At 41.6% G+C, this 21,316-nt stretch overlaps 1 long non-coding RNA gene across 4 annotated transcripts in view; it reads left to right on the forward strand.

The window, feature by feature from the left end:
• Positions 1–21,316, forward strand: part of LOC112673596 (uncharacterized) — a 130,052-nt gene that overhangs the window by 98,405 nt on the left and 10,331 nt on the right. The window contains exon 8 of one of the 4 annotated variants that reach the window (XR_003144917.3): positions 2,625–3,200. The exons of 2 other annotated variants lie outside the window; for them this stretch is intronic. This is a non-coding gene — a long non-coding RNA (uncharacterized LOC112673596). Of the gene's footprint in view, positions 1–2,624; positions 3,201–21,316 lie in introns of those variants that run through there. One more of the 4 variants, XR_007405398.1, reaches the window with a different exon arrangement.

Below are 21,316 nucleotides of genomic sequence, written 5' to 3' on the forward strand. Positions count from 1 at the left end.
TTCCTTAGGGTGCTAACATTTGGGTCAGTGAAATCCATCCTCTCACTAGTGACTCTGACAGAACTAACTTGGGGATGCTATCACCAACATCTTTATTCCAAAGGCTTAGGACTCTGTCTAGTTAATTGGTAAATGTTTATGATGCTGGCTCCTGGGGTTCATTCCACAGGCATTCAACATGCATTTATTGAGCATCACCATATGCCAGCAGTTGTTCTAGGTACTTGGTTTACAGAAATGAACAAGGCAGTCAGTTTTGATGTATGGAGCTTATAGTTTAGCACCATGTCTTTCTGGAAAAGCAACAGTGGGGAGAAGTTCTATACATTATTCATTTCTACTTTAAAGCCAAGAGGGAGACCGAGAGGAAGTTTTCTGAGCTTTACAGTTGAATGATGATCTTTCTTATCTTCCAATCCTGTAATACGTTCTAGAGAAAGTGCAGAGAACCCCAGAGGTGGCTGATACAATAGCAAATGTTTTCCAGAATATGAGTCTATTAGTTAAATTTCCCCAAGATATAAAATCACAAATACTTGTTCAAAGTGCATCCTTGTCATTCTCTATCAATGTGAAATTTTGTAGCTTGGGACAGAGCTGGACTAGACTCATTAACTTGGGGTTAAGCTGAAAGGGAAAGAACCAAGATGCTGTTGCTGGAAAAAAAATAGAGGGGCAGGTAGGATACAGTGTCTATTTAATCAACAAATATTTATTAATTCCCTAGGAATTATAGGGTCGTTCTAGGGTTGTTTTGGTAAACAGGACAAACTGACTCCCTTGTGTATGTCGTATTCTAGTAAGGGAGACAGGAAAGAGATTAATGCAAATAAATAAATTCTATAATGCAGAGTAATGTGGAAGAGAATGACAGAGGTAGGTGTTTGAGATAGATTAATCACAACACAATACTCTAAGGAATTGAAATTCAAGCCAGATCTGAAGAGTATGCAGGAGTAAGTCATGCAGAGATAGTAGCCTGGGACAAAGCAAGTGATCCAGTAGGACAGGACAAACAGAGAGATGCAAAGAGCAGGAGAACTTGCAGTAGCACCTATCCCATTGGTGCTGAGCCATCTGGTAGTGGGCTATATCTGGAAAGAAATGATCCAGCTATTTAAACAGGATTATAGACACTTCAGAATTAGGGCATCGAGGAAAAGCTGACACCATGAAAGCGAGGTAAACTCTACCTTTACAGGTAAAGATTGACCTTTGAGATTTGGATAAAACTGAGCTGGTGAGGTTCAGCTGCCGCTGAGAAGAGATGTGGAGGCCTTGAAGCAAGTTTAACTTTGGAGTCCATCGGTTTTCAGAATTGAGGGTCAGGGGACCTCATTCTATGGGGTGGAGGTGGACGGTGGTTGCTTCCTTCTTGGCTTAATCTGCCATCCTGAAAATGTACTTGAGACTGGACTTTGTGTAAACTTTAACTACTGTGTGTCTGAATGGAATTAAACTTTAGAAAGAAAAAAATATATAAAGGATCCTAAATTTTCTCTTCTGCATTAGGCAGGTGAGAATAATCCAAAGTCTCTTGGGACCCCATAATATACAGAAATTCCCAAATCACTTAATTCACCACCCCTACTACATCATGAGGCCAAGATCTTGCTTTTGGCTCTTGAGGTTGCAATAGGGTTTGGTGATTCTGTTGGAGGAAATTGCTGTACATCCTCACATGATAGAGACTATTAATCCAGATCCTGCTTACTGCTTTCTGTGGATGTGGAATGCCTAAATTTCCTTCTCTAGGAAGGAAAAGATGCTGTGATGCTGTGGCCAAAAGGTAGAGTTGACTCTCTGCTTTCCATCGTAGGTTCTGTCATCTTCCCTACTAAGATTATGATATTTTTTGCGTCTTTTCTGATACTTCTCTTTGGTTCCTCTTCCTTTGGTCTATTCTCCAAAATTGTGGACTTTTCCTTGAGCATGAATTGCTTTCTACCTTTCAGGGATGGGGACCATTCTTCACCCTTTGTTCCTATCTCTAGCTTAGTCTACATGGTCTGGTCCACGGTCTTCTTCTAGTACTTCAGTAGGCCCTTGTTCTTCTTAGACAACCTACTAGTAGAGGGGTTTTTCCTTGATCTTTCCATGGACTCTTTTATTTTTTTAAGTTTATTTATTTAAGTAATCTCTACATTCCCTATGGAGCTTGAACTCCTGACTGTGAGATCAAGAGTCATATATTCCTCCAACCGGCATGAGCCAGTTGCCCCAGACTGTGTCCTTTAGTAGGATCAGCAGAAGGTCAACAAAAGACCTCACTGAACTTTGAAGCTATAGACCTGCCTCTTATGATTTCTTTTTATCTTCTGTGTTTCCCATAACTCTTACCTACTCAGTCTATGGACAGTACTCTGCTCATTATCAGGCTCCAAAAAACTACTTCACCCCTGCCTTGTGGTCCTTAGTCAAGCTTAGAGGAAAGTTAGCTTGGCAAAGGTGTAATTGGCTTGCCTACTCCATTTCCCTTTCTTCCTGGCTACTCAGCTAGACTACATTTCCTAGACTCCTTTACAGTTAGTTGTAGACATGTACCTGAGTTCTATCCAGAAGAATGTGGCCCATGAAAATTTTCCATGAGCTCTCTACCATTTTCTGTTTTTCCTACTTACCAGGTGAATGGAGAAGATTCTAACAAACTAAGATGAGGAGTCATGAGATGAAGGAGTCTGGGTCTTAACCAAACCAAGAGAACCTGGTGGAATTTATATGACTAAGAACTACATTTCTAAATTGCTGGATTGCTGAAATTGTAGAGCTTGTTTGGTATAGGGCTAACATTATTTACCCTAAATAATACAGTTGGTCCCATCTCTTTCCTAAGGTACTGCTCCACACAGACACACATACATTCTCCTAAACTTCCCCTAGATCCCAGACCACCTGAACAGGTCTGCAGGTCATTCCCAAGAGGCACTGGGTCTAACAAGGAGCACATGCATAAGAAACAAAGGCCCTTCTTTCCCAAACCAAATCCATGATAGTTAACTTTTATTTTTTTATTTTATTTTATTTAAATTTTTTATTTTTATGATAGTCACACACACACAGAGAGAGAGAGAGAGAGAGAGGCAGAGACATAGGCAGAGGGAGAAGCAAGCTCCATGCACCGGGAGCCCGACGTGGGATTCAATCCCGGGTCTCCAGGATCGCGCCCTGGGCCAAAGGCAGGCGCTAAACCGCTGTGCCACCCAGGGATCCCCATGATAGTTAACTTTTAGTGAGCACTGGCTAAATGCCAGTCATTGTGGTAAGCAAAGGCAGATTTACAGTAAAGCCAATGAAGCTGAAATTTGGGACCTCTTCACATGCAGGACCCTTCTTAAGGCTCTGAAAGGGGACTTAGCATGTTCACATGGTTATGTTTTCATAAAATTTGCAAATGTAAATGTTTTCATTTATTTTAATTTGTGTGAGGGTATATTTGTATAAACTTCAGGCCCCACCAAATCTAGGTACAGCTTTGAAGCAGAATGTTTAATATGTGTTTTCAAATGGCATCCTCACAGCAACTGTGTAATAGTTTCTATTATTTTAGAAGAAATTACCAGAAGAAATTCGCTGCATGAAGACTTTAAGTCACTTGTCCCAGATCACCCAGCTCTGACTTGTTGGAACCAGGATTCAAGCAAAGGCTCTCAAGTCCAAGGTTGTTGAGGCCTGCATGGGGTCTCTAGCCCATGGGTTACCTGCATGTAGTCCAGGGAAGCTGAAGCAGCAACAGTGGCAACAGTTAGCATATTTCTCTTGGCCCCTCTGCATGACATTCTTTTTCGTTTTCTTTCACCCTAATTTCTTTTTTTTTTATTTTTCTTTTCTTTCTTTCTTTTTTTTTGTTTTTTAGATTTAATTTATTTGAGAGAGAGAGAGAGCATGAGTGTGGGGGGTGGGGAGGGCAGAAACAAACTCCCCACTGAGCAGAGAGCCCTAGGTGGGGCTTGATCCCAGGACCCCGAGATCCTGAGCGGAAGGCAGATACTTAACCAACTGAGCCCCCCAGGTGCCCCCACCCTAATTTCTTTAGACCCAGATAAAACAGGCTGGAGAGTTTTTTCAGGGCTGCATTAAAGTGTTAATTTCACACACTAGGAAGCACATAGGATTTAGCATCAAAAGACATGAGTTTTAGGATACAGAAACAATGGGGTGTAATGGCACAGATTTTGCCAAGAGATTGCTGGAGGTAGCAGTAAGCAATTGGATCAAAAGACTGTTGTAGGCTGTCAAAGGGAGTGGAACAGCTTCAAAGCTCATTACTGCCTCACTTCCTGAGGCTCACAGGTTGCAAAGGAACTGGAAGATGTGGAGAATAAACAGGCTGGCTTGGAAAGGGGGATTAAAACATGCAACTCCAGATGAGCCTTCAGGGCCAGCGGTGCCCAAGGGCTTGTGGGTGCATACCCAGCTGTTACCTGTGTGGGGGTTTTATCCGCAACTAATACACCAGCTGGTGGAGTTTTATTTCCTTGTTGACTTTTTTGCTACCACCTGGGGAGTCTTGGTAACTGTAAACAAAGATTTAGAACACTAATAAAGTGTCAGGCGCCAATTCAGTTGACTCTGTGCAGATACTAAAATCAAGTAAGCTGTGGATGAGCAGCTGGCATGGGGGACCCCAGCCACTTGGGCTGGTGGGAAGCAGGAGGAGGCCAGGAATAGGGAATGAGAGAGAAAGGGATTTGATTGCTGAAGTCCCTGTGTTCAGGGCCCATGGCTCAGGCACTTGTGGTACATGCTGTTGGATGGGCAGGAGATCCCAGGCCCTGGCTGCTATGAGTATTGGCTGCTAAGGGCTCATAAAGGCTCCCTTCCCCAAGCATTGCCCTCAACTCATGCTTACATCTTTACACTTCCACCAGGACAAGCCTATAGAAATGACTGACTGATACAAAGATACAAAAGGAAAATTCCCTTGCCTTAATGAGGGGACTGATCATGTCAGCATTGTGATTTGTGCTCCAGTGTCTTTCATGGATCAGACCAAGTTTAGATTTTACCTGAACACATGTCTTTGACTGGCTTCTTCCCCTATCTTGTCTGCTTTTCTCCCTTAGATGCTTCTCCTAAAAGTCCTTTCTCAATGCACTATAGGCACCTGATTTTCCCCCATCTTGAGCTCTACTTATGGGGATGACCTAACATGGCGCTTAGGGTTTTAGGCTGTCATTGCCACAGCCAACTTTGGTAGGAGGTGAGCAGGGTTTTGAAGTAGGCAGTACCCAGAGATGTGTATTCAGGCAAATCCTCCAGCTATGTGTATATGTAAAGGATGGTAGGTAGAGATAGAAGATATATTTTGAGGAGCAGGTGTCAGCTCCCAGGGAAAGGAAACAAGTGGGCTGAGAATGGATATCAGGGTCTTTTTTTTTTTTTAAAGATTTATTTATTTATTTATCATAGACAGAGAGAGAGAGAGAGAGAGAGAGAGGCAGAGACACAGGAGGAGGGGGAAGCAGGCTCCCATGCAGGGAGCCTGACGTGGGACTCGATCCCGGGACTCCAGGATCCTGGGCCAAAGTCAGGCTTTAAACCGCTGAGCCACCCAGGGATCCCCGGATGTCAGGGTCTTAACCAGGAAAATACAAGTAGAATACTTAGCAAGAAAACCAGAGAGAAATCCGGTGCTAGAGCCCAGGTCAGCAAAACCAGGGGCAAGGTATGCTCTGACTTATAGTATACACGGAGGTCCAGGGATCTTATGGGACGCATCAAATCCTTGGTCTGTTGGTGGCAAAACCTAACTATATACTAGCCATGTGCATCTGGACAAGTTAATTTTCTTTTGTAAACCTCAATTCCTTCATTTGTAAAATGGCACATAGCATACATTCAAGAAATAGAAACTATTTTATTATATAAATAATATTCTAGGCCACAGTGGGTAATGGAATTTTTGTCTGCTATGTAATGGCCCTGGACTTCTACCGATGTCCCTGGATTTCTACCTAGGGCCCATTTGTAGATTTCTGGATTTCTACCTGGATTTCTACCTAAGGCCAGTTTGCAGATCCAAATTTGTAAAGTAAAGAAATGCAAAGCTATGCAATACGAAGTAGGGGCTGACATAATGGCCAAATCAACCTGCAAGGTCATAATGATGTTTGTATGATGATCAATCATTTGGCATTTTAAAGCCCAGAGCTCTGAGTTGCCATTTTTACATCTTCAGAGCCAGTCTTAGAAAAAAAGAGGAAAGAAGAGAGGGAGAGGGAGAGAAAATTATAAGCCAAGAATCCTCTAGCTGTGACCATCATTCATCCAGAATTGGACCCAAGAGGGTCTGTTAGGGAAAGTTGGACAGTCAATAGTTATTGACCCCAAGTCTAAAATTGCAAGAGTTTTTTCTACTTTGGCAGACACTACATTCACAATGCCAGATTGCCAGTGCCTAAATAAAACTGGAAATTCCAAACGACAAAAACATTAGGAACCCTGAGTCACTCAAACCTTCTTTCACTAGGACTATTCTCTACTCCCTCTATACTTCTAGTACAGAGTGTATGATCCTTTTTTTTTTTTTTTAAGATTTTATTCATGACAGACACAGAGAGAGAGGCAGAGACATAGGCAGAGGGAGAAGCTGGCTCCCTGCAGGGAGCCAGACGTGGAACTCAGTCCTAGGACTCTGGGATTGCATCCTGAGCCGAAGGCAGATGATCAACCACTGAGCCACCCAGGTGTCCTATGTGATCCTTATTTTAGGAAAGGATTCAAAGAAGCAGATCTTGAGATGATAATTCACGTGCAATTTGGTTTATTGAAGAGGTTCTCTTGGGAAAAACTGGGTGCAGAAAGCAGGACAGAAAAGGGAAGAAGCAAAGTAGAGTTCCAGCCTTGGCGTGATCCTATAGTGGAGGATAGAGGAGTAAGTTACACCTCAGATTTTGGTCTAATCCCAAAGCAAGGGAGCTGGGCTTTCATTTTTCCACCCTAGTTCATTATTGGATAATGACCATTCTTGAGGACATAAAATCCCAGGAACTTCTGTCTCTCACTGACCACCCCAGTGGCCAAGGGTGGTTTTTTAAAGAGAATCAGAGTTGAACAATTAGAAGCAAAATACATAGAAAGGAAAGGAAGGCAAACTGAAAAGGTCAAAGGAACCCCAGGACATGTGAGTAAAACACCAACGTATAGCTAACTTAAGATGTGCTAACAGATACGCTAACTTATGCATACTTAAAATTATTTTAAGGGTCTGGAAAAGGCTAGTCAGTTCTGCAAATATGCAGTTTATTCTATACGCTTTAGTGTTATAAAACAAGTAAGGCATAGGATTTAGCATTAGAAGATGTCTTAGTTCTGGCTCTGACTCGTATAAACTGTGATCTTGAGGGAGTCACTCAACTTCCCTGAGCCTCAGTTTCTAGAGCTACAAAATGGATTATTATTTTATTTTTTAGTAGGCTCTCCACCCAAAGTGGGGCTTGAACTCATAACCCCGAGATCAAGAGTTGTATACTCTACTGACTGAGCCAGCTAGGTACTCCTAAAATGGGTTATTTAGCTTTTTATTTATTTATTTATTTATTTATTTATTTATTTATTTATTTATTTGTTATTTAGCTTTTTAAATATACATTGCTATTTTCTGCTAGATCCAGAGGTTTTGATATATGTGTTTTAAGACCTTGAATAGGATGGTAGATTTTTTTTTAATTTTGTCTTGCAACTTAGTGTATTATTTTTCCTTTATATTTCAAACCATTTTAAGCCATATATATTTCCTATATATTTCAAGCCAATTCAAATACAGAATTGTTTCTTTTATGATATTAGGTCTCCTTTTATGCTTTTTGGCCTGCATTCAATTTCAATTCAATCTGATATTAATATAGCTGTATAGCTTTCTATTAGTTAGTAATTGCCTTTTTGTTCTTTTTTCCATTTCTTTATTTTCAACTTTTCTGGATGATTATATTTTAGGTGTTTCTATTGTAAATCACACACAGCTGGATTTTTAAAATTCTGGTCTGATAATCATGTTCTTAAAGCTTAAAGCATAAAAAACTTAACAGAGTTTAAGTTATTCGGTGTCTCTCCCTCATCCTAAATAACCCAGGAACTTAATATGCTCGAATTACTCACCGAACACCTTCCCCATCCATATTTTCCTTGGTAGTATTTGAATTATAGCTAGTTATATGAAAAATATCTTTCTCTTTTTGAGTCAATAGCAAACTACATTGATCATATTTTATAAAATTCTGTACTATTGTTTATGTACTCCATTTCATCTCTCTCAGGGTGTTTTCTTCTTTTGTCTGAAATACATAGTTTAGTAGTTATTTCAGTGAAGATCTGTGGGAAATTATCTCTTATTATTTCCATTTCATCTTGAGTAAATTAATTTCCTGTTGCTTTTTTTTTTTTTTTTTTTTTTTGCTCTTAGTGTTATTTCCTCATGTGTTTTGGAATTCTATTATTGAATGGAGGTTCTCTCCCTCCCTCTCTCTTTCCCCCATTCCCCCACCTCAACCCCCATGTCTTATAGTCTTGCAGATTTACATTCGGTTTCTTCTTCCACCACCTCCTAGGAACATTTAGTCAAAAGTAGGTCTTACATTGGTAGCTCACAGCTCCCAAACTTAACTGATATTGGAGTTATTACATACTCAGCAACTGAGGATGAAAGACTATTTCTTAAAGCTTCCCTGTCACACAGTTTTCCAAAAATGGTAGTTGAGACATAGTTTTAAGAGTGTATTTCAGTGTCCTTTAATGGGTGAGAAAATCTCAAACCTGGCTTCTGACTTCAGTGAGTTTGAAGAGTCTCTTCCTTCCCATGGGACACTTTTGCTCTTGTTACCACACAGCAATCCAGATTTCTCCATTGACCATTTGCTTCTGGATCTGGAGTTAAGTGAGTCTGAAAACTTAATCCCAGTTACTCCTCTGCATTCACTTCCATTTCTGGTCTTTGGAGTAGTTTATCTCAGTTTCTAGAAGGCGTTATTGTGTAAACTCTTCTTTCTCTGTGTCATATTTTGTGTGTGTGTGTGTGTGTGTGTGTGTGATATTTTGTATTAGCTATTCCTGCACAACACACTACCACTGAAAATTGAGTGGCTTACTGCAGGTCATTTTTCTTTTTAAAAATTTAAATTCAATTTGCCAACATATTGTATAACACCCAGTGCTCATCCCATCAAGTGCTCTCCTTAGTGCCTGTCACCCAGTTACCCCATCCCCCCACCCACCTCCCCTTCCGCAACCCTTTGTTTGTTTCCCAGAGTTAGGAGGCTCTCGTGGTTTGTCTCCCTCTCTAATTTTTCCCACTCAGTTCCCCTCCTTTCCCTTATAATCCTTTTCACTATTATATTCCACATATGAGTGAAACCATATGATGATTGCCCTTCTCCGATTAACTTATTTCACTCAGCATAATACCCTCCAGTTTCATCCATGTCAAAGCAAATGGTGGGTATTTGTCTTTTCTGATGGCTGAGGAATATTCCATTGTAAATATAGACCACATCTTCTTTATCCATTCATCTGTCAGAAGACATTATGTCTCCTTCCACAGTTTGGCTATTGTGGACATTGCTGCTATGAACATTGGTGCAGGTGTTCCAGCGTTTCACTACATCAGTGTCTTTGGGGTAAATACCCAGTAGTACCATTGCTGGGTCATAGGATAGCTCTATTTTTAACTTCTTGAGGAACCTCCATACTATTTTCCAGAGTGGCTGCACCAGTTTGCATTCCCACCAACAGCACAGGAGGGTTCCCTTTCTCCACATCCTCTCCAACATTTGTTGTTCCCTGTCTTGTTAATTTTCGCCATTCTCACTGGTGTGAGGTGGTATTTCATTGCGGTTTTGATTTGTATTTCCCTGAGGACAAGTGATATGGAGCATTTTTTCATGTGCTTGTTGGCCATGTGTAGGTCTTCTTTGGAGAAATGTCTGTTCATGTCTTCTGCCCATATCATGACTGGATTGTTTGTTTCTTGGGTGTTGAGTTTGAGAAATTCTTTATAGATCTTGGATACTAGCCCTTTATCTGATATGTCAATTGCAAATATCTTCTCCCATTCTGTAGGTTGTCTTTTAGTTTTGTGGACTGTTTCTTTTGCTGTGCAATAGCTTTTTATCTTGATGAAGTCTTAATAGTTCATTTTTGCCTTTGTTTCCCTTGCCTTCATAGATGTATCTTGCAAGAAGTTGACATGGCCAAGTTCAAAAAGGTTGTTGCCTGTATTTTCCTCTAGTATTTGTTGGATTCTTGTCTCACATTTAGATCTTTCTACCACTTTGAGTTTATTTTTGTGTGTGGTGTAAGAGAATGGTCCAGTTTCATTCTTCTGCATGTGGCTGTATTACAGGTTATTTATTCTCACTCATGTGTCTGGATTTTGACTTGAGTTTGGATAATCTGGGATGAGCTCAGCTGGGCAACTCTACTTCACTCTGCAGGAAATGAAAGAATAGAAAATCTGGATTTTTTTTTTTTTATTGCTTGCTATCCAGTCACCTATTAGTTACCCACCCCACATTAGCCAAACTCAATGGTGGCCAAATGACTCGGGTACCATTGAAGAACCCATAAATATCCATCCCCTGTGGCACAGAGATGATAGAGAAGATGCAAAGGTCAAAACAGAATATCCCAGCACATGACCGAAGGAAAGTCAGAGGCAGTTGGAAAATCATTAGGAGACAGGGCATGCTCAAACAGAAAACCAAGACCTGCAAGTCTCAAAGGATATGATTGCCCAAGACATATTTTGTAAAATCACTCTTTTGGGGGATTTTGGAAACCTGTGACTTTTGGTTCACATGGGGGATACAGAGGCAGAGTGGACCTTATATCTCTAAGTGGGAAAATCTTGTCACCTTTGAAAGCTTGTCTTGCACTCAAAGAAATATTGCATCCTTTGAACTTTTTATTATGTAGGTCCCAGTAATCTAGTCTTTTGTACTGGAAAGAAGGAGAAGGCAAATTTTTCCATTCAATCAACACAGGAGTGGTAGTCAGGAAAGCTTGCCATTGTCAAGTTCTATGACCTTGGACAGTTCCTATGGCTTCCTGAGCCTCTGGTTTCTCCTGCAGAAAATAAGAAGGTTGAAATAAATGCCTTTAGGACTCTGAAAACTTAGTATATGTGGCTTATAAATGAGATGAATGGCACTTTTTTTTTAAATTAAAAAATATTTAGCACTGACTGTCCATGTTCTGGTCTCTTTACTGAATCACTGGGAATCTTGAGAAAGAACTTTATATTTTCCATTTTCCCCTCCCTTCATTTTAAAATTTATTTTTTTCTTTCATGCCTCTCAGGCAAAGGAAAGCCAGGTCTGACAGTTTCCCTGACAGGCAAAATGTGATTTGATAACGGTAAAATGAAAAAGCTAGAAGCTTGTAAATTTAGATTTCCAGCATGTGTACTCATTTCCTGGCCTCATGGACATCCCAGTAATTATCTAGAATTATACATAATTTACCTACTTCCATTTTCTAAGAAATTGTCAGCTTTAAGGTCAGAGTTTGACAATTTATTGGTTTGCCCTGCAGAAATAAATTGGGGGCATCTGGGGATGGAGTCTCTAATGTGTGCAGTTGGGGCCATAGATGTGAAGCTGCCTCCTATTTATAGCTGAGCAAGCCTAATTGTTGCTTTTCAATCTAAATAGAAAGGCTCTGTTTACTGCTGCTTTTAATTGTAACAAGCTGGTGAAAAAGCATGCAGGGCCTCTTCAGTAAAGGCAATTCAATAAAAGCATTTTGTCAATAAATTATTATTGCCATCATGAAAACCATGCACAGCATTCAAATATAAAGCAAGCAACGGCTCAACTTATCCCTTTGATGGACCTCGCATAACGCTTTTAAATTTTCTTAATTCATTCTCTATCTCTCCCATTTTCATAGAATGTTAGAGCTGATAAAGGGATTGTGGATTTTCTTAATCCCTACCCTTCATTTTACAGAGGGAAATCTGATTTCCCTTTTCCTTCCATAGCATCTCTCAGCATGACTGGTTAATCCAGGAGTGGACATGTGGCTCAAGGGTAGCCATGTATAGATCTGGCTGAGCTAATAAATTTTCTTTCTTTGGGAAGTTGAACCACACACACACACACACACACACACACACACGTGCGTGCGCGCACAGGGACTGTTGCAGCCACCTAGCAGTGAAGGGCAGAGATACAGATTCTTGTAGCCTTAGGAGTGTGGCTGCCAGTAAGGACTATGAGGAAGTTTGCAAGTAAATGGAGAGATTCTGCAGAGAAAGCAAAGTAGAACAGATGCGCAGAAAGAAGAGATAGATACTTCAGTCCCTGAGATGTGAGAAAGCCCATCTCAGATTACAGAGCTGCCTGCCACATCTGCCACTGACCCTACTCACATGACAGCTCAACTGAGCCCACAACTTTCCAATTCAGTTCCAATTGCTAGCCTCAGAAATGTGAACTAAATGGTTATTGTTTCAAGTCACTAAATTTTGGGATGGTTTATTATGCAGCATTGTTATGGTAATGGGTAACTGATACAAAATGGTTGGGAAGTCCCGTACAAAGACATACAAACACACCAGCTCCCGTGGACCCTGGAGCGTGGAGAAGGCTGAGATTATTTGTAATCCCTGTATGGAGCAAGCCCAGCCCAGTGGCTCTTGGCTCTGCCTTCTCTATCTTTGTTTAGGGACAATTTCTTCCTGATTCAGAGAATCTCAGATAAAATGAGACCCTGAGGGATATTCTGTTCCTTTCTGAGGCTACTACCCTCAGCTTCCCTGGTGAGATGGAAAGAAACCGGAGATCCCTTTTTTCCTGGAGGTCAGGTTCTCATTTCTCCATTCAACAGATTTCATTCCATACCTTCCACTCTTAGAGGCCCATTATTCCTCTCTTATCCTCACAACATTGTGTGTTGTCAAGGCTAGCCATGGGTCTTCTCTAATTTGTATAAGGAGTCAAGAGTTCTCATTTACACTCAGAGAAAGACAGTAGCTCTTTCACAAGCCATGCAAAAGCACCTAGGTCTGTTCTGGAAAGGGTTAGTGCCCCTTCAAGGTAGAAAACCTTAAGGCCCGGTGAAAAGTCAAGAATTGATAAATTCCAGAATCCCTTTTTACACAACGGAAGATGTCCCTCTAGCTATATTTCCAAGAAACATTTTCTCCTCTTTTTTAAGACCAACTCTGTCTCTGGATTCAGAGGAGCCAGGATAGGCTTAGTTAAGATTTTTCTGTTTTGCTGTATCTAGACAACTAGCTAATGATCTGGTTTGACTCAGTGTGATAGAGGAGCTTAACCCTTGCACCCTTGGTGCTAAGTGTCTGGGGGGAGGGGCAAAGGGAGCAGAGAGCATTTTTGGAAGGACCATCTTGTTTGGGGTACTGTACTACGTACTGCGGGTACATTACGTCATTTGAGTCTTGTCACAATCCTGTGACATGGCTACTCTTAGTATCTTCATTTTATAAATAATGAAATAGAGGCTCAGAAGGGAAAGTATTTGACAAAGTTTACCCAAGAAACAGATCAGTGTTCCTTCTTGAACCCTACTGGACCTTGCTAATTACAGGACATCATATCCATTTTCCACAACACATTTTTTTTTTTAATTTAAGAAAAAGTAAAGATAACAATATGATAACCACCTAAAATCCATTATGAAGAACTGATCATTCCTGGCCTTTTTTCTTGTTTCAAATATTTTAAATATTAAATCACTTTGACTCTTACTTACAACCTCATCCTACTACCTTCTTTTCACTCTCACCCTCCAAGAATAAATCTTTACCATTAGTCTCAGGTTTTTTGCTTCCAGCCCATTTTTCTATATACTTCAGATATCTTTCTGGGGGTGGAAAGTGTCATTCTCCTTACTGCTTCCTTCCAGGGATTTTGTGAATCCCACTCCTTAGAAAGTGCCAGAGACCTCTGCCTGCCCCTCCATGCTCCGTCTGCTCCCCATCCTCCCCCAGTGGTTTGTGAAGTTGCTGACAGTGAGCCCAGACAGAGCCGTGGCCAAATGGCCACCACTGCTCCCTGCTGCAGACACAATCCTTCGCTCTCAGCTCAGGCTGGTATTGTTCGATTCCAAGGACAATTAGGAACACTGCCTGGCATCTGTTTCCTGAGTTGTAGGGCAACTTGATATGATGCCATCTAGTGTCCTGACCTTTGCCAGCAAGAGAAATGAGGCATTACCCAAAATAAAACAAGTAGACAAGAAAGAAAGACAAAGAAAGATAGAAAGACAGAAAAACAAGAAAGAAAGAAAGAAAGAAAGAAAGAAAGAAAGAAAGAAAGAAAGAAAGAAGAAAGAAAGAAAGAAAAGAAAGAAAGAGGTTTTGACTAGCTTAAAACAGAAGCTTGAGTTTTTTTTCTTCTGTTTTATCACCACTGCACTGCAGGAGATACTGGAGGTATCCTACCTGTATCTCCCGCCCTTACTTCTTCAGTGCACAGTGGCCAGGCCACCAGCTGCCAGGACCTACATACCTCTGGGGCCACTCTGCTCAGCATGGAAAGTTGAAATGATGGAGAATTAGTGTCCCCTGAGAGCAGCTCTCAACAAAGGATGGATGTGAATTGATGTATAGTACAAATATTCCAGCTCCCTCTCAGGTAGGACAACAAAAATTCTGTGTCCAACATTTCCAGAGTTTTCCAATGGCATTAAGCTCCAACTGCCCAGAGTGCTAGCTGGCCCAGTTAGGTACCCTTTACTGGCTGCTTTGCTCTGTGTCTCAATCCCCTACTCCCCTGACAGTATTTCCTTTACTTCCCAAGTAACCAAATATACCACTTGCTTTAATATCTTTGTCTCAGGATCTCCTAACCAAACAAAACATCTCTGTGGCACATTGCAAAAATGGCCACCTTCCCCCCTTTCTATTTCTTTAGCCTGTGATGTTACAGCCCCTCCCATCAAGCAGTAGGCCGGTCGTGGGTCTTGCTTTTCCCCAATAGAACAAGGCAGGAGTGACAACAGGAACCTTGCACACATCTACTTTTTCCCCAAAACTCATAAGCAGTAATAAATGGTTGCTTTTTTTTTAAGCCACTGAGCATTGAATGATTTTTCGCAGAACAGAAACCAAATGTTCCAACCCCCAACCCAAGTCTACATATGAAGCCCTCTTTTATGTGTATTTACTTGAATGACAGTATTGTTTTCCAAAAAAGAGGGGTGGGTAGGGAGATTTCTCAGGCACAGAGAAGTTAAATGACCTTCTCAGAATTGCCTAGCACAACGTGGCTGGCAGTTGCTGTGGGTATCCTGGTCCATTATGTTGCTCCAGGGCTTCCGTGCTGAATCACCTTGTCTGTCTGGGTTTGCCTACAAGCTGCTGCATTTTCTCTCCACCACGGCTGCCAGCCTGGCTGCTGGTTTTTTCCAAAGCTCTATCTTCACAGAACTGTGAAGTAGGAGGACCCTGTGTTTTCACGGATTGTGCCTATGACATATGTGTCGGATTGGGATTCAAGCGCCTGCAAAGCTGGCTCAAGATGGAGAGCTCCCCCAAAATACTGCAGTTGCTGGATGCTGGAGAATTTATGGAGCCTTCAGAGCCAGCAGGAGAGTAAACAATGCTGAATAGAGACAGGATGCTTAATCCTGGCTTTGCCTCTGGTATCTGAAGTCTCTTTCAGCTCTAAAATTACAGGATTAGGGGATGGAGTAGAGCTCACGGAGATACCAAGCAATGAGGTTAATTGTCTAATTTAAGAAAGTTCTGGTAGGCTAGAACAGTGGTTCTCAAACTGGGGTCCCTGTGCATCACCTGGAGACTTGTTAGAAGTGTAAAGTCTTGGGCCTCATCCCAGACCCTCTGAATCAGATTCTCTTGGGATGTGGCCCAGAAATCTGTGTATTAAGAAGCCCTCCAAGTGATTTGAATGCAGGCTTAAGTTTGAGAACAGCTAATGTAGAGCCATGTTATTCCGAATGTGGCTCGGGGCATTCACATCATCCCAGAGCTGGCTAAAGAAGCAGAAGCTCAACATGATCTCCTTAGCCCTCCTGAATCAGAATCTGCATTTAATAAGATCCCTAGGTGATTTCAGTGCACATCAAAGTGGAGAAGCCCTGGGTATAGATTCCTGGTCTCCAGGTTTGAAGATTGTGATTCATTAGATCTGGAGTGGGCCCCCCAAGTTTACATTCCTAAAAAGGTTACACTGCTGACCCTTCAGGGCAGGGATTATATTTGGAGCAGCAAAACTCTAGATTTTAGGCCAGGTTTAGAATCTTGGCCTTGGGATGGTTTCAAGCCAATTAAACTTGGTTTGAGCCACTCTACAGATGTGCAGGCTGTGCACTGCCCAAGTCTAGAAGGTGGGAGTTCACACAGACTATGAGTCAAGAACCTGAAACCCAAAGCTAAGTACAAGAAGAGGCAGGGGCTGGCTAACGAGTAGGTTTTGGAGAGAGAGCTGGGTTTGAATCCTAACACTGCAGCTTACATAGTTGTGTGATCGTGGGAAATACATTGAACTCCAAGTTTCAATTTCCTGTCTTATAAAATGGAGATGATCATACTTGCCTCACTTATACAAGAGATACGATGGTCAGTGCATAGCACAAGCCAAGGGAACAGCGGGTGTCATCAGACTTGGAGGCTCCTTCTCTTTCAGTCTCATCCTGGCTAGCGGCCTAATTGCCTGGTTCGGGCTGAAGGCCAGGTGAGTATGATGGGCTTTTCTTTAGAGCTCCCGGGGGTCAGATGAAGGTGAGATGGCAATAACTCAGGCTGTTTATATTAGGAACACTTCCCACGGGTTTGTTTGCACAAATCGATTCATAAAAATGACCAACGTGGTCAATTTCAAACCACACCCCAGGTTCACCTACCAAAGTCACAAAAGACAGTAAGCAGTCCCTGGGTCTGCCAAGGCTCCCTGCGGTGCCCCTGGACTCACGCAGAGGCTTTGTGAGGGCACTTTGGATAACCAGGCAGGGAAATCGGCCCTCTTCCATATAAGGGCCACAGCTAGACCCTTCCTGTATTTTTAGGAGAAAAAGACAGTCAGGAATGCTCTGACACAAACCTAAAGACCAAATTAAAGTCCAAACTTGGGGAGATGGATGAGGGGAGAGCCATTCTGGGTACAGAGCAGACAGTGAGATACTTTGAAAGCTCATCAATAACAAACCAACCGGGGCAACATTAAGAGGTCAGAACGTTTCTGACCTCTCACCATCAAGATGGTGTCAGAAACTAGACATCCCCAAATTTTCTTTTTAGGAGAAGTCTTCTAGAAGAAAAGGATTTTCTTTCTTTTTCTTTCTCAGGGTGGGGGGGAGTTTTTAGGTGGGAAGGGCAGCTGCTAGACAGGATTTCATCCTAAAATGACCACTAGAGGGCCTCAGAGACCCAGGAAAACTTTTCCAGTTTCCAAGGAGAGGCCCTGAGGCCCTGAGACGGAGCTGGTAGGTCTGGTTTGGGTGGGGTGCGGGAGGGTGGAACACTAGGGGTGATTTCTGAGAACCTTCTCAGCAGATGCTCTTGTTCCCATGAGAAAGAAGTAGCCAACCTGTTAGTTAAGTTAGGTAATTAATTGATCAATTTATCCACTGATAAAAGATGTCTGCATGCAAGACCCTGTTCTGTCCTTGGAGTGAAAGTAAAGATGAAAGTACAGGACTTTTATAAGTGAGCCGCTAGCTCAAAAGAAACCTAGTTTTAGTACTGGTATCAAGGACAGGATTGGAAGGTATGGATTTAGTATCCCATTACTTTCATGTGCTGCCCCAATAAATAAGATTAAAATCAAAACAGCATTTTGCTATGCAAATATAGCCTCAGGTGAAGTCCCATTGGGCCATACATTGGCCCCTCCTATATAGAAATTCTAGCACCGTCCTCATTGGCACTTTGCAATGTACGTTGAAGCAGAGATGAAGCTGTCTTCTCTATTACTGCTCAAACACCCTTAAAGTGTACAGAAAGGACACCAAAGAAACTCATTTAGAAACTCATTTTTCCTGAAGAGATCTAGAAAATAAGACAGCTATCTAAGTAGGGGGACATGCTAGAAGATGACCTACCAATGTGTGTTCCAACCAGAGAACTGCTGGTCCTGGGAGCCAGGAGGACAGAGCATAGGGCAGAGTCTGCTGGGGGAAGAGATTCCTCTCCCTTAGCCTCATGGCTGGCTCTACAGCCCTCCCAGAGGGCATTTTGGCTAAGGAAGCCTTTTACCAACATGACCTAAACCTGCCACCCTCACTCCCACTCCACCACAGCGGCAGCAAATTTATTGAGTAGGAAAGAAGGTTCCTGAAAGTTGGAGAAGGGTTGGGTCTCCCAGTCCATGGGTTTGCTCTGGGAGAGCTGAGTCCTAGATGACTTGCAAATATGGTCTCCTCTGTGCAGAGCACTTCTGGAAAATGAAAGAAAGTGGTTGGGTTTCAGTATATTTCCTTGGTTATAGGAGACAGATGGATAAAACAGATGAGATGAATCAGATTATATTAAGCAATATAATTATGTTTCCCTTTTAATAGAAATTTCCTTTTCAGAGGCTAAAAACCCAATGAACCTCTTGTATGCCAGTTTCCCATGGATGAAAGGAAGGACGTTTTCCCTGTGAGACTCTCTACTGCTGTCTGGATCCCTATGTCCAGCCCCTGTTGCTATTCTCTCCAGATGACATAGTCGGCTACATCAGTCCTGTAGATCCTGCCTTGATCTCATTGTTCTTAGCTCCTTAGTTCCCACCACATTAAGTTACGCATCCTTACGTGGCTACCAAGGACAGGCCATCCTTTTCACATTATACCCATCCTTTACTCTCATCCTACTGGTCATCGCACTGTCCAATAAAGGATCCTTGACATTGACCCCTCTGAGTGTTTACCCATGCTATTCCCCTTGTTTGGATACCCTTTCTTCTTTCTGGCATAGAAACTGAACCCAAGCTACATTTTCTTCAGTCTTTCTTGACTACTTAATCTTATTGACTTTGAACTCACTTTTGAGTTTCTTTTCCTCTTTGTTATCTTATTTTAGGAAACTTGATTGTGATTTGACAATTAGATGGCTAGGTTTTTGAGGGCAGAGGTTTGAATGTAGCATCTCAAGACCCCAGAATAGTGACCCCATGCACACATGAGAAACACAATTAGCATTTGCCTGGTTAACTCCTATACATCCTTGGATCCTAGGTTGAAGTTCACTTGCTAAAGGCAGCTTCTCCCAATAGATCCACATCTCCTACTATAGCTCCCCAGGGAACCATGTATCTCTTCTGCATAGCGTTCTTCAAAGATAGGAATTTTTATTTATTTGCTTTATTTCATTACTCTGTTCCCTCCATGAAGGCTTTATCTGGTACAGAGTGAGTACCCTGTAAATATTTATCTAAATGAATTAATAAATGTTGGTTGGATGGCTGAACTGGAATGTGACGCGGACTTCTTGGGGAACGAGGAGAACAGAGTTAAATATATTACTCTCCCATGAGCTGGTATCCTTGAGCACAGTCCTAAAAAGAATCTAACAGCAGAGGCTCAGATGGACCAAATCAGCAAAATCATTTTCATTATTGGAAATGACTAACATAATATTTTCTCAAGAATTCTATGATCAAGTTATAAAAGTAATACATGTTTATTGTGGAAAATATGTAAAGTTTAAAAAATTATAAGGAAGCAGAGGAAAATAACTGTAAATCTACTCCTCAAAGACTTTTAAAAAATAATATTTTCTTCCAACACTGAATAAGCACTTTTTTTTTATACACACTGGAAACCCTACTGAATATACAATGTTGGATCTTGCTTTCTTTTAATTACTTAACATTAAACGATAAGTGTTTTTTCTTTGTTATTGAAAGCTCTTTGGGTTGGATTTTAATAGGTCATAGAGTTTCAATTTTAAATAGCTCCAGAATATTCTACTGTATGAATGTACTCTGTCATTCCCCAATATAGGACATGAGGGTTAATAAATGTGAGTTTTGACCCTTATGATTTTTAATACATTCTAAAGATAAATGGGAGATGTGTGGCAGACTTCCCCAGGTATTTCAATGCAATACCTACCTTTATTACTGGCATATCACCTTGGCTATCCAGATCTCGGCCCCAAGTGAGTGCTCCTCATTCCTGGGGTCTTCATCCCCAGTCCCTATTCCTCCATCTTCTACTTCTTTCTTTGTAGCAGACACTATTGGTGCCCTGCCCATATACTGTCAAGATTTCTGTACATGACAATGGCTTCTTACTGCAAGCACCCCAGATTCTCTGCTTAAGGATTTTCTTGGCTACAGGAGCACGCTCAGTCATGAGTGAGGCAGGCTGGGAGTGCCAAAGTACTAATGCCCCCAAATAGCCCTTAACCAATAATAAATGGGAATTAGTGGGTAATATCCCAGCTCCTCCTTACCCGTGAGGAACAAGTTGGAGGTGTGTTCTACACAGACCTCCCCACCAGGGCTGAGTTACAGTTGCCCATGGGCATAATTCATTCATCAACACACCTGTATTAGCTTCTTTTCCTTCATTGCCTCATTTCCATATTCTCCTACTGTGTTTCCTAGAATCACCTCACAAACCATTTGGATTCAAATCTTTGTTTCAAGGTCCACTTCTGGGGGACCCAGTTTAAGACACCCCACTTCTTAATAATGAGTTCTAGCACTTTCCAGCTTAGAGAGTGCCTCTTCTTTTCAACTAAAGTGGAAGCTAAAAGTCTAAATGATCTAACACATATTTTAAGGAACAGGGTAAAAATGCAAAACCATGCCAGATGGCTGACTCTTTATCATCAGAACGTCTGATAGGAAAGCTCCCAAGAGGGAATAAATTATACAGAGGCTCTGGTCTCTTTGGAGGTGACTTTGGATTGTTCTTTCTTTTTCATTTCTCTCTTCATCTGCTTCCTCTGCAGTAGAAGTCATCCTAAGATGAACTATTTTTGCTGCCAATCCCTAATTAGGTTTCCAGATGCAGCCATAAACCTGGATGTGATGCTCTAGGTATGCTATACAGCAAAGTTTATATTTATTTTACTTAATTCATGGTTACTACTAGTTACTAAAGGTCTAATATGTTCTGAGAAACTCTACTAGGTTCTGTAAGAGATTCTGGAGGGACCATTAAGACACTATCCTTGTAAAGATAAGACATAAACACTGGACTCCTGCAGGGCTGAGTGTGATGTGTCAATTGAGGGGCAACACATAGACCAAAACAACTCCAGGGATTCAGAGAAAGTAGTGCTTTATTCTGGCTGGATTTTGAGAAAGCTGCTTGGATCAGGCTAAGAATGGTGGGTGGGTTGGATTTTATTAAGCCAAATAGATCAAGACAGAGATAGAACTTATCCAAGGTAAAATAA

This window comes from Canis lupus, chromosome 24 (genome assembly GCF_003254725.2).
Source record: "Canis lupus dingo isolate Sandy chromosome 24, ASM325472v2, whole genome shotgun sequence".
Lineage (NCBI taxonomy): Eukaryota > Metazoa > Chordata > Mammalia > Carnivora > Canidae > Canis > Canis lupus.